Below are 14,224 nucleotides of genomic sequence, written 5' to 3' on the forward strand. Positions count from 1 at the left end.
ACGTGGGTCCTGGGGAACCGAGCCTCGAACCGGGGTCCTTAGGCTTCACAGGCAAGCGCTTCACCGCTAAGCCATCTCTCCAGCCCAACATTTTCTTTTTTAAAAAATATATTTTAGCCGGGCGTGGTGGTGCACACCTTTAATCCCAGCACTTGGGAGGCAGAGGTAGGAGGATCACCATGAGTTTGAGGCCACCCTGGGACTACATAGTGAATTCCAGGTCAGCCTGAGCCAGAGCGAGACCCTGCCTCAAAACAACAACAACAAAACACACACACACACACATATATATAAATTATTTATTTGAGAGAAAAAGGGGGAGAGATAGAATGGGCACCCCAGGGACTCCAGCCACTGCAAACGAACTCCAGATGTGTGCTCCGCCTTCTGCATCTGGCTTACATGGGCCCTGGAGAGTCAAACTGGGATCCTTTGGCTTTGCAGGCAAACACCTTAACCACAAAGCTATCTCTCCAGCCCTCCATTTTCATTTTTAATAGCTAGCATGCAGGGTAGCAAGCAGAGTCGGCACCTACCTATGTGGTTTGATTTAATGGAAGCCAAATGGATTAAAAATATCACCATCATCCCCGGAAGTCGGGAAGTTTACCTTTGGAGGTACCATACTTTGAGTCTTGAAGTCTTTTTGTCCTCAAGGTTGTTTTCTTGGGGTATGGCTGGCCTGGAAGGGCTAAGACTCAAATAGAACCTCAGTGTGGGAAAAGAGTCACAGGCCAAGATGTGGCAGTGATGCCTGGCAAAGATGTAGACTTCCAAGATTGTCCTGAAAGGACAATGAGGTGGTTCTCAACTCAGGTGTGGATCCTTGGGTGCCTTGCTTGATTGACTAAATCCTTGTGTTCCTGAGGCATGGGACACATGTGCATCTGCACACACACGTGTCTACACTGTCCATACGTAAACAACACATACATCCCACACAACACACACTATACACATGAGAGTGAGAGAGAACAGATGACCCATACCCAGAGTGCCACAGCCAGCGGTTACTGGAATATTCTCAAACAAGGAACTCTGGCTTGGACTCAATCACCACGATGCAAAATGACATTAGGATGACCTACAGGCAAAATTTGAGCACAGAAATAATGTGCAGAAATACTGGCCATAAAGTATATAACTTCAGCCGAGTGTGGTGGCGTATGCCTTTAATCCCAGCATTTGAGAGACAGAGATAAGAGAATCACTGTGAATTTGAAACCATCCTGAGACTACATAGTGAATTCCAGGTCAGCCTGCGCTAGAGCGAGACCCTACCTCAAAAATCCACATATGTATGTATGTATGTATATATGCATGCATGCATGTATATCACTTCAAAATAAACCCATCTCTTTCGATAAAAAGATATCATGATTGTTGCTTCAATCTCACAATAAATAAATCCAGAATTCCAGTAAGAGGTGAAGGACCAGATTTATATGTTAAGAGACACATTAACTAAATCTGTCATCTTAGGCAAGTCTGAGCCTCACCTAGAAAAGCAGGATTGAAATGATGGGGAAGAGGTCCATTGTCACCATAAGACAAAAGCCTTGAGACATTCTAGGTCCTTCCATGGAGGCAGCTCTGATAAAGAACAGCTTTATTCTATGACCTTCAGCGCAAAGGTCATTGGGCTTCAATGCCTCTTTCTCCAGCAGGAAAGGTTACTCTCATTTACCTTCATTTACTTCATCTTTCTTAAAATGACACCTTTATTTAATTCCTACAAAGAAAACAACCCCAGGAAGGAAGGAAGGAAGCAAGTTGACCTTCTGTACTAATGAGTTATTTTACCAATAGCTATAAGTGGTTATATTTTCGCTGCTTCAAATGACAGCTTTTCTACCCCTTGGCACAAGAGAGGCCAATACCTACATCTTAATGCTTCTCTGAGTGAGCACAAAAGAAAAACAGCAAGAATAGATCCGTAACTCAAGGAAGAGAGAGATGAGAAACAAGAAATCTATTGCGGGGCTGGAGAGATGGCTTAGCGGTTAAGCACTTGCCTGTGAATCCTAAGGACCCTGGTTCGAGGCTCGGTTCCCCAGGTCCCACGTTAGCCAGATGCACAAGGGGGCGCACGCGTCTGGAGTTCGTTTGCAGAGACTAGAAGCCCTGGCACACCCATTCTCTCTCTCTCCCTCTATCTGTCTTTCTCTCTGTGTTTGTCGCTGTCAAATAAATAAATAAATAAATTTTAAAAAAAGAAATCTATTGCGTGGGCTGGAGAGATGGCTTAGCGGTTAAGCGCTTGCCTGTGAAGCCTGAGGACCCCGGTTTGAGGCTCGACTCCCCAAGTCCCACGTTAGCCAGATGCACAAGGGGGCACACGCGTCTGGAGTTCGCTTGCAGTGCCTGGAGGCCCTGGCGTGCCCATTCTCTCTGTTTCTCTGCCTCTTCCTCTCTCTGTCTGTTGTTCTCAAGTAAATAAATAAAAATAAAAAATATTTTAAAAAAAGAAATCTATTGCCTGCCAGTTTCTTCATTGAATTATTGCAATGTGTATTTCCTCTTTGTCTCACCTTGACTGTTCCTTTAAGGTAGCTGCGTATCTGAGACATAAGTAGCAAGACCTCTGGTCCAGCTCCCTCAGAAGTTTGTAGTGACCTTTGTGGACACTCACAGGCACAGCGGTCACATGGCCCAAGCCCGCTATCAGAGGCTAGCGTCCTGTGCTTTATACCCAAGTGCCAGCAGCCACTTGGCAGGTACAGTTCCGATGCCTAAACTGCATCAGGTTCCCTCAAATCCTTTGGTTTTATAAGAAGTCATCACATAACAGGAAGAAAACAAAGGGGGTTCCAAAGATCTGGATGAATACAATAATGGAACAAAATGACAATACTAGCATTTCCGTGGATAATGTCTCATAAGGACTCCGAACTCATTTTTAAAAAAATCTATTAAGTGGATGTCTAATACATTTAAAGTACCCAAACTCACAAGCACCATGTAAAATGTGAGAGATATAACCTGGACAGCCCACCCATCCATTAGCTATTAACTGACAGATATTTTAAACGAAACAGCCTTAAAAATGTCATAGCCGTGCAAAGCTGACAGAGATATGATGTTGTCTGAACGTTCACAGAGTTCGTAAGGTGCACACACGCAGTTGCCATGGAGTTAAGAGCAGATTTCTTCACTGCTTAAAAAAAGGAAAAAATGGTATAATTTTTTTCTAACTACTTGATCATATTATATTCCTAACTCTCATTTGATAAGTTCAAGAAGTATGGTTGAACAACTGGGGGGGGGGGGGGCAGGAGACAAAACCTACTTACTTTTCTCCAGCTGTAATTTGCTTGAAAGCAAGCATTTCCCATGTGCTTTGGTTGGTGTGCTCACCAATGGTAGATGCCTACACCCTGCTACCTGTACATGCAGCAATTCTGCCGTAGTGAGCACAGACTGGTGACTCTCACTGAATTGCACCCCAGTGTGAATCTTGCTGGTGGAGTACGGGCACAACCTGCCACTTGCTTTTAGCTGACCACATCTGGTAATGGCACTTCCTTGATCAGGACACTTGCTGTATAAGACCCCATCCTGGCAGACTGGTTTAAGTGTTTTCTGCTGGCTTTGAAAAACTAAGCTGTCATGAGGTGATGGGACTGTGAGATGCCACGCGATGTCTTGAGCGAAGGTGGGTGAGAGCCAGAAAGAAAATGCCTCTTTACTTCCGCAATCTCAACTGAACTCCACCCACAACGACATGAGCTGAAAGGAAACCTTCCAAGCTCCAGAAAGGACCAGAGGTAGCCAACGCCTCCACCACACCTTTTTGAGAGCTCCTAAGCAAAGACGAAGGCGTGTGTTCAGCGAGCTTCCTCTTTTTTAAAAAATTTTTAATTTATTTATTTGAGAGCGACAGACAGAGAGAGAAAGACAGATAGAGGGAGAGAGAGAGAATGGGCGCGCCAGGGCTTCCAGCCTCTGCAAACGAACTCCAGACGCGTGCGCCCCCTTGTGCATCTGGCTAATGTGGGACCTGGGGAACCGAGCCTCGAACCGGGGTCCTTAGGCTTCACAGGCAAGCGCCTAACCGCTAAGCCATCTCTCCAGCCCAAGCTTCCTCTTTTTTATGTCATCCAGGATGCTCAGCCCGTGGAAAACTCTGTATTTCTGATCATTTGGTATGCAGCTGCACACAAGGAAAACATAGCTTTTCCTATGGTTTGAATCGGAAATGTCTGATGGGCTCATGCTTTGAACGCTTGGTCCCCATTTCGTGGCCCTGAGGAGCCGTTAGGAAGTGATGCCTGGCTTTGGGTGGGTCTGGGGGAGTTATATCCACCCCTGGTTCCAGCTAGCTTTCTCTGCTTCAGAGTCTGTGCCAGGACACCACTGCCTCACCCCTTGCCGCCACACACACAGCCGTTTTGCCATGCCTTCCCTGCTGCGATGGGTGGAAATTCCTCTGAAACAGTGAGCCTAAACAAACCTTTCCTCCCTCCAGCTGTTTCTGTCAGGTATTTGGTCACAGTGACAACCCAAGAGTAACTATAGACGTATAATCCTCACGGTGCCCGAGTGACAATTGTTCTTGCCAATTGTTTCGTTCCATTTGTTGTCATTGCTGTTTTGGTTTCTCCATATAATGTCTCATTATGTAGCCAGGAAGGCCTCGAACTCCAGCTCCCCCTTCCTCAGCCTCTTCAGTGTTGGGGTTACCGACATGTACCACCATTCCCAGCTCATTGCTTCTTTTGATTATATAGCAGAACGCTTTATAAATGTATACAGCACTATATACTCCAAAACATCAGCATAGAATGTGATTCGGTATGCACGAGTCTTAAATAAACACCAACGAATTGGACCTCAAAATACTTTTCTGTCACTTAAAAATTAGTAGATTTATCTTCAAATTAGTGTTTCATTGGTCGGGTTGGCGGTGGTGGTGTGAGAAAGTGTGATGGTTTGTATTGGCAACTTGGGATTTAGAATCAGTATGGAAATAAATCTCTAGATGTGTCCATGAGGGATTGGCTAGATTAGGTTAGTTGAGGTGGGAGAATCTAATGTAAATATATGCACAGTATCATGCCAGGGGCCCCTGGGCTGCATAAAAAGGAGAACGCCGGGTGTGGTGGCGCACGCCTTTAATCCCAGCACTCGGGAGGCAGAGGTAGGAGGATCGCCATGAGTTCGAGGCCACCCTGAGACTCCATAGTGAATTCCAGGTCAGCCTGGGCTTGAGTGAGACCCTACCTCAAAAAACAATAAAAAAATAAAAAATAAATAAAAAGGAGAAATATAGCTGCTTCCTCACCATGGACTGAATGTGACTGGCTGCTTCTTGCTGCTGCCAATTTGCCTCCCCTGCCACGATGCACCGTAAGCTCCAACTAAAACCCTTCCTTATCTAAGCTGCCTCTGGTCGGGTATTTGGTCACAGCAACGAGAAAGTGACCAGTACTGGGGGAGAGGTATACTTTCTTTCAAAACTAAATGCTTATTTTTAATTGTTTTCTTTTTCTTTTATTATTACTGTTATTATCATTATTATTATCAACATACTTTGTATGGATACATCATGTGTTGGTACCCTCTTTTCCTTCATCCCCGCCCCCATTCCGCTGGGGACGCTCCTCAGTGGGGTTGCAGGTATTCCCCATGGGGTTGTGGGTTATGCATTGTGGGAGCGGCAGTCAGTTTGTTTCGGAGGGAGTGTTTTGTTTTCAAAGACTTACAGAATTGTAGTGAAGACAGTTCCCATGGACCCCAAGCTCAGTTTTCCTACTATTAACATCTTCCATTAATAATGTCTCATCACAATTAATAAGCCACATTGAAATCTCACTGCTCATTAACCTTCACACTTTATTCCTTCATTGGCTGTCAGGTCCTGCTGCTGTCCCCACAGCCCACACAGGACATCACTTTACCTCGAGTCATCACATCTGCTTAGGCTTCTCCTGATGGGAACAGTTTCTCACTCTTCAGTGGTTTCTCAGGACTCTTAATAACTTTCAAGAATACTGGTCAAATATTTTGTACAATGCCTTTTACGTAGAATTTGGTTTGTGCTTTGCTCAGGTTTAACTTAGGTAACATGTTTGGGGAAGGAAGACCACAAAAGAAAAGTGTCTTTCTCATCATCAAAGGAACCTACTATTTTTTATTTATTTATTTATTTATTTTTATTTGAGAGCGACAGACACAGAGAGAAAGACAGATAGAGGGAGAGAGAGAGAATGGGCACACCAGGGCTTCCAGCCTCTTCAAACGAACTCCAGATGCGTGCGCCCCCTTGTGCATCTGGCTAACGTGGGACCTGGGGAACCGAGACTCGAACCGGGGTCCTTAGGCTTCACAGGCAAGCGCTTAACCGCTAAGCCATCTCTCCAGACCAGGAACCTACTATTAATAAGGCAGGCTACTGTCAATGTTCTTGGCTTGAGCGAGTACTTGTAAGAAGACAGTCCGCCTAACATGCATGAGGCCTCAGATCAATCCCCACAGTGGAAAACCACCCTCCCTGAAGTAGCATTGGTCAGGCAGCCCCCTTTCTTTTTCTCCCTCTGTCTGTTTTACGCTCTGACAGACTATTGCTATGTGAAGCTCCCACTGGGAGGTATATTTTACCTCCTGAAAGACAAAATATCTGGATACTGTTTGGCACTCCTCAGCATGGGGAAAATTGTTCATTATCTTTGCTTATTTGTTGATGAGGCCAATCACTTACATGAGTGCAAATGCGTATCTTACACTTAAAGTTATATCTCAACACTAGGCTACTTATTACATTGCTTAATTTCTTTGGGATTTGGCCATTGAGAGCTTTTCTAGTTGCCTCCTGCATTCCTTTCACACACCTCTCATTTGATGCTTATATTTTAGGCGCTTCTTTAATTCCTGGCACTGTTTGACACTTTAAGTTCATCTTGTACACTTCCTGCCCCAGTCCTAATTAGCCATCTCTCCAAGGAGCCTGCTTCTTTAGGTCTGAGAGTCTATTTTGTTACTATGGAGAGTGTCACGCATCGCTGCTACTAGACTGAACCACTTTTCAATCTTTGGAAGGGACCTTGTGATATCTTAATTTACTATTCCTAGGTTCCAATATATGTTCTATTCTTAATTTATTTCCATTTTCTAAGGATGGTGGCTTACACCTGTAATCCCAGCACATAGAAGGCTAAGACAAGAGGACTGCCATGAGTTCAAAGCCAGCCTGGGCTATTGTTGGGCACTGCCAGGCACAGGCTGGGGCCTTCAGGAGATGGGCCTGAGCTGCCAAGCAAGGTAAGGTCCCCTCCCCCCACCACTACAGGAGACCACTCTCTCTCCAAGCCTGGTACACCTGAACTGAGGCTTTGCCCATAGTCCTATGGCCATTGGCCAGTTGCCTAGGAAACTCCTTGTATGGGGTCAGCCAGCAGCCTTCACACAGTCCATCCCCCTGCACACATCTTCCCACTACTATGAAGATCACTTGACTCCCTATGAGCTGGAATAATAGTCCCTAGGCATTGGCTAGCAACCTTTAAACCCACCAATCCCCTTAGGAACCTCTTCCTACTCTCAACTGCAGTTAAGGTGCTTGCTGGCAAAGCCAAAGAACCCAGGTTCGATTCTCCACCTAAAGCCAGATGCACTAGGTGGCACATGTGTCTGGAGTTCATCTGTAGTGGCTAGAGGCCATGGTGTGCTTATTCTCTCTCTCTCTCTCTATCTGCTCCCCTTCTCAAATCAATAAATAAATATTTTCTTTAAAAATATTTTATTTATTTGAGAGAGAGAAAAAAGCAGGTACACAGAGAGAGAGAGAGACAGAGACAGAAAGAAATGACTATACCAGGGCCTCTAGCTACTGCAAATGAACTCCAGATGCATGTGTTACCTTGAGCATCTGTCTTACATGGGCCCTGGGGAATCAAACCTGGGTCCTTAGACTTTGCTGGCAAGCACCTTAACTGCTAAGCCATCTCTCCAGCACAATAAATAAATAAATAAAATATCTTTAAAGTATGTTGAAATCATGAACTCATTTGATTATTGTAATCCTACTGTAGTAACAAGATAGGTAGTTTTATTAGGCCCATATTATGGGTGAGGAAAGCAAGTCAAAGAAAGGGTTGGAGATGTGCCCCAAGCCTGTAGTCATTAAGTGGCAGAACTGGAGACTAACACGAAGTATTTTGGTGCAGATTGGGGCACTAACCACCATTCTGCACTGCCTCCGTGGGGAAGACCACACACAGCTGCCACCCCAGAGGGAAGAATTGCTTAACCCATGCACTCATTCTCTTAATCATCACACACACATGCCCACAAAGTGCCAGATTCTGCTATGACTTGTGACTAATGTCACTTAAGATGCCTCTTGGACTGTGGTCCAATTGAATATAACAGAAGAGGTTGCTGCAATGCGTCCCTGGAGGAAACTATTTCTATCTCTTTGATGTTTCTATAAATTATTAAAGAGGGGGCTTATTATTTGTTTCTATATACAAAATTCCCATTCATTGTCACTATTCAGTGATGAAACATTTGAACAAATCTACCAGGGAAAACCCAGATTTCCATGTTTAACTGACTAAGAAGGAAATTCGAAATGTACACTTACTCTAGGGCCGTCACTTTCAGGAAGTTCCAAGAGACCAAAGTCTAGATGATCTGAAAGAAGATAGGCAAGGTAACAATGCTGAGTGAAAAACATCACAAAGGTGCCATCTTCTCCCGCACCAGTGGGAGGCTTGGGTTTGCTCTCTGGGAACAGTTAGTATAGGTTACTGTGGGGATAAACCTAGCCAAATAGACTTCCCTAGAAGAAGAGGGAGAGTTTGAAATTGACTTCTTGTTAATGTTCACAAACTTCTTGGGAAAGAATAAAGCCTTGAAGAGAAAGGACACAAACATAAGCTTTTATATCCATCTTCTAGCAAGCACCAAATGATCTGCCTTCCATAGGTACAAAGAAGAATTGACAGACACAGCCCCTACCAAGCAGTAAGAGATCATAATGAAATGAGTCAATAAGTGGGACTAATAAATTGGTTGGATTCTAAGGGCAAGAGGGTATCCGAAGAAAACCAAGCAATGCGTCTGGGAGAAGACTCCCTCAGAAATCTGACTGAGGAAAGCTTTGAGGAGGAAGATGTGAGCTGTGGGGCTCCATCACTAATGGACATGTGTCTGACATTTATAGCCTTCCTCTGAGGAAAAAGGGCATTCCAGTGCCGCTGGGACTGCCAGTCTAGACAATCTAATTGGTTTCTCATATAGCTTCAAAAGAATCTAGAGGACTAAAGCACTCTGGGGAAATATGTTTTTTTTTTTTTTTAAATCCCCACTCACATCATTGAATTATTAAGTATTGGTGTTATTTTAATTAGGGATAAAAATTCCATGGATGTAAACTTGTTTGTATTTCCAACTCTCTTCCCTTTCATATTAAAAAATTAATTACAATAATTCAACACAAAAATATTTGCCAAGTGACATGTTAGAAAAAAGTTGATCAAAGGGGAAAGTGGTGGGGGGGAGGGAGGGCATTACCATGGGATTTTTTTTTATAATCATGGAAAATGTTAATAAAAATTAAATTTAAAAAAATGTCAAACAACCAATTTCTCTATATGTCTGTATACTTGGTGATGTGTCCTGCATTGCCAAATGTACCTCAGCCAAGGACTCATGCTCCTGAGCAGAGAATTAGATACAGTTAAGGCAGAACTAAAAGTTTTATCAAAGACATAACAAATGTGTCCCTTTGAATACAGAATAGAGACAATATATCTTGGTGGTAAAGACCTCAGGCAAGTAACTGAACTTCTGCATGTTCTAAAAGTGATACTTATTATTGTTTTGTTTCTAATTTTAGTCATCTAATAATTCTGACTTACAAATAAGAATTCCAATTGAAAACAGATTCATATATTTCTTAGTCATAATTTACATGCTTTTTAAAATTTGTTGTTTTTGTTTATTTATTTGAGAGAGAAAGAGGCAGATAGAAAGAGAGAAAATGGGGGCACCAGGGCCTCCAACCATTGCAAACAAATTCCAGACGCATGTGGCACCTTATGCATCTGGCTTATGTGGGTCCTGGGGAACTGAACATGGGTCCTTTGGCTCTGTAGGCAAGTGCCTTCAACACTAAGCCATCTTTCCAGCCCTAACTTACACACTTAATAAATATTATCGAAGAGGTTTGACTTAATGAAATGTAATCATTCCAACACAATGTTTAATTGAATAATACCTATGAGATGTTTTTTATACATTGTCCTTTAAGTTAAAATTACCTTGTTGATATTCAAACACATTACAACTTTAAAATGTTGATGTTGCTTTGATATAGGGTCTTGCTCGACCCCAGACTGACCTGTGATTCACTATGTAGCCTCAGGGTGGCCTCAAACTCAAGGTGATCCTCCTTCCTCTGCCTCCCGAGTGCTGGGATTAAAGCCATCTGCCACCAGATCCGGCTTCCATGTTTTTTTTTTCCATTTTCAATTAAATATATGTAGTTAACTCCATTTCAGTCCTTAATAATTTATTGTGGGGTGGCGATGCTTGGTTGAAACAATAGGGCAAATGAATGAGTTGACCTATTGTGGATCTTGATACGTTTCTCCAACATCGCACTCAATGGTGCACTAAAGACTGAGCTAGTTGGATTTATACAATGGAGTTCTACTCAGCAATAAAGAAAAATGAAGTTATGAAATTTGCAGAAAAATGGATGGACCTGGAAAGGATTATACTAAGCGAGGTAACCCAGGCCCAGAAAGCCAAGCACCACATGTTCTCTCTCATATGTGGATCCTAGCTACAGATGATTGGGCTTCTGCGTGAGAATGAAAATATTTAGTAGCAGAGGCCAGTAAGTTAAAAAGGAGACCTAAAGGGAAGAGAAAGGAAGGGAGGAGGATACTTAATAGGTTGATATTGTATATATGTAAGTACAATGATTGTGATGGGGAGGTAATATGGTGGAGAATGGAATTTCAAAGGGGAAAGTGGGGGGGGGGGTGGGGAGGGAGGAAATTACCATGGGATTTTTTTTTTTATATAATCATGGGAAATGCAAATAAAAATTAAAAAAATTAAAAAAAGACTGAGCTAGTTGGTAAATCAGCAGGGTGCTGGTTATGCCACTGGACAAGTTTCATTGACCTACTCACAGACATACATTAGAACATACACTATCTTACCTATTTTTTCCTCATGTACTAATGAGCTAAGGATTGAGGTGGAGTTGGAAAAATGTGGACTTGAATGGCAAGAGGAGTCTAAATAATTAACAGACTATAGATTTCATTCTTTACATTTCACTAAAACATACACATAAAGATTAATTTTATACAGTACTACAATATATGAATATGTACGTACATATTTGTGTGTATACACACACCCATATATATGTATACATACATACATACATACATATTTGTTCCTCCAAACATCACATGGAAGCTTAATCTCCAATGTCCTGGTACAAAGAAATGGGCCCTTTAGAGGTAATTATATCATGATAGCTTCCCTGTAAAATGGCATTAAGGCCCTTATAAAATAGGTTTCACATGGCATTCAGCATTTTCACATTTCTGTCCCTTACTTAAAGTGAGCATTAAAGGGCAAAAAGTAGCCCACATCAGACACCAAAATTTCCAGTGCTTTGATCTTGGACTTGACAGCTTCCAGAACTATGCAAAGTAGAGTTCTGTTCTTTCGAGTTCTTTCAGCAGCATGATGGAGTAAAACAATTACATATTGTGTTAGTTACTTTTCTCATGGTTGTGACAAACTCCCTAACAGAAACAACCTAAGAGGGGAAGGATTTGCCTTGGTTCATGGCTCTGGAGAATGTAGTCCGCTATGGCACGGAAGTCATGAGGGCTGGGATGCTGCATCTCTAGTGATGGGAATGTGAGGCAGCAGTTCCACACATCTTGGCTGATCAGGAAATAGAGACCAGAAGTATCATCCCCAAGGCTCTTCTCCAGCAACCCACTTCTGCTTGTGAGGCCATGGTCCCAATGTTTCCATAACCTCCACAAACAGTGCCACTAGCTGAGGGCTAAGTGTTCAAACACATGAGCCCAGGGATGGGGATGACACTTCACATTCAAATTATGTGTTTGTATCTTGATAATTCGCATTATGACAGGGAGGAGGCAAAAGATAATGAAGAGAGACCACTGGAGTGGAACTCCATGTTAGAAGCTTGTTAGTAGAGAGGGATGATCTTGGAGCAATCACTTATCACAAGTAGCTGTGTATGAATCTATTGCAAATTGGTTTCAACTTTTTCCTTAAGGTCTGTAATAAGTTAAATGTAAAATGTTCCTCAGAGACTCATATGTTTGAATACTTAAATTCTACTTGGTGGTGCTATGTGGCAAGTATGTGGAACATTCAGGAAGTGGAGCCTTGCTAGAAGAGGTATCTTGCTGGGGCAGGCTTTGGGGTGACATAGCACAGCTCTGCTGGGTGCTTTTGTGCTTTTATCTATTTATTTATTTTTGCTTCCTCCATGCTTATGTGAAGATGTGATGTCACCTATTTGCTCTTGCCATGATTTCTTCGCTATGATGAAATTTCCCCATGGAACTGTAAGCCAGGAGTAAACTCTTTCCTTCCCTAAACTGATTCAGTTTGGGTGTTTTGACTCAGCAAAAAGTCATTGCTACAGAAAATTGGTACAGAAAAGTGGTGCTATTGCTGTGATGAATCTGACCATGTGGATTTTGGTCTTTTAAAACTGGTTTGAAGGAGGAACATGGAAGGATTTGGAACTTTAAAATAGAGAAGTGTTATGAGCAGAGTTTAATGGGCCATTCTGATCAGAGTTCAAAAAACACAAAAGTAGAAAGAAGTGTGGATCATGGAGGCTAAGTTTCAGAAAGGGGAAAAGGTTTTTTTTTTTTTTTTTGTTTGTTTTTTTTGTTTTTTTTTTGGTAGCTGGGCTAGAGCGAGTTCATGTGCTATTCTAAGAACTTGAGCAAAACTGAATTTAAATATGATAGATTACTGTGTTTGGCAGGGGGAAATCCAGAGCAGAAAGATATGAAGACTACAGTCTGGCATATCAAGAAATGTGAACAGGTTTCTGGTCCCAGTTACAGAGGTGCAGTCACTTCAGAAGCAATTGTCAAAGAGATTACCACAACTGAGGAGGGCCAAGCAGCTCTGCACTGGATCGATTGGAGAGATGCTCCGATGACAAGAGCCAATCCACTGATGGCTCTAGCCAAAAGCATGTGAAGAAGGAGTTCCCTCCTCCTCAAGATCAGGCTTCATCCCCACTTGGCAGAATAGCTCAACAGCTTTGCCCATGTACTGCTGGTTTGGGGGATGTGAAGATGCAAGAAACAGAGGGGCCTGGAGTGCACCATGGTTATGGAGAGATGCTGAGTCTGGATGATGTGAGGCAGGGTTGAAGTCCTTGCAAAGGAGATACTGTGAGGCCACCACGTGAAGCTGTGAAAATGAACCATAGGTTGCAGTGGGGACACTGGGATGTTGAAATACCAGGACTCTGCCAGAAAAAGCTGTGTGCCTGGGGGTGGATCCTGTTCAGCAGAAGGGTTACAAGTAGAACATTGGGAGGAGTAGAACTGATGAAGGCTTTTGGAGCCCAGATGATTTCACTGTAAGTCCCAGGTGCTGGACCTGGAGCTGCATGATTTTATATTAGCTTGCTGGGTTTTAGTCTTGGATTGGTCTTGTCTTTCCTTTCTGCGATCTATTCCTCCCTCTTGGAGTAGGAATGTTTACTCTGTGCAATTATACGTTGGAGGTGTGTAGCTCGTGTTTATTTTACAGGCCTCACAGTTAAAAGATTGCCTCGAGTCTCAAATGAGACTTCAGACTTTTGAACAGTGTTGGGACCAGTAAAGACCATAGGGACTTTTAAATGGAATGCATTTTGCATGGCCATGAGTCTGTGGGAGTCCCCACAGCCTCTAGTGTTTGAATATTTAATGTCCAGTTGGTGCTGTTTGGGAAGGTAGTGGTACCTTTGGGAGGTACAGCCTTGCTGGAGGAGGTGTGTTTCTGGGGCCTGGCCTTGGGGTGTTGTAGCCCAGCCCCACTTGCCACACTCAACTTATACTCCCTACTTCCTCCTTGCCACTGTAGAGATGTGACACCCAGCTGTCTGCTCTGGCCATACTTTCTCTGCCATCATGAAGCTTCCCCTTGAAACCGTAAGCCAGAAATAAACTCCCATAAGCTGCTTCTGGTCAGGCATTTT

General features: G+C 43.1%; 1 protein-coding gene across 5 annotated transcripts in view; it reads right to left on the bottom strand.

Annotated features, from left to right (window-relative positions):
- The window catches only part of Ncald (neurocalcin delta), a 538,037-nt gene that overhangs the window by 242,207 nt on the left and 281,606 nt on the right, over window positions 1-14,224 (bottom strand). For 2 of the 5 annotated variants that reach the window (XM_045143363.1, XM_045143365.1), the window contains exon 2: window positions 8,585-8,634. The exons of the other annotated variants lie outside the window; for them this stretch is intronic. The gene's annotated coding sequence lies outside the window, so the exon portion shown is untranslated. The remainder of the gene's footprint in view (window positions 1-8,584; window positions 8,635-14,224) is intronic. 5 annotated transcript variants of the gene reach the window in all.

Source organism: Jaculus jaculus, chromosome 2, assembly GCF_020740685.1.
Source record: "Jaculus jaculus isolate mJacJac1 chromosome 2, mJacJac1.mat.Y.cur, whole genome shotgun sequence".
Lineage (NCBI taxonomy): Eukaryota > Metazoa > Chordata > Mammalia > Rodentia > Dipodidae > Jaculus > Jaculus jaculus.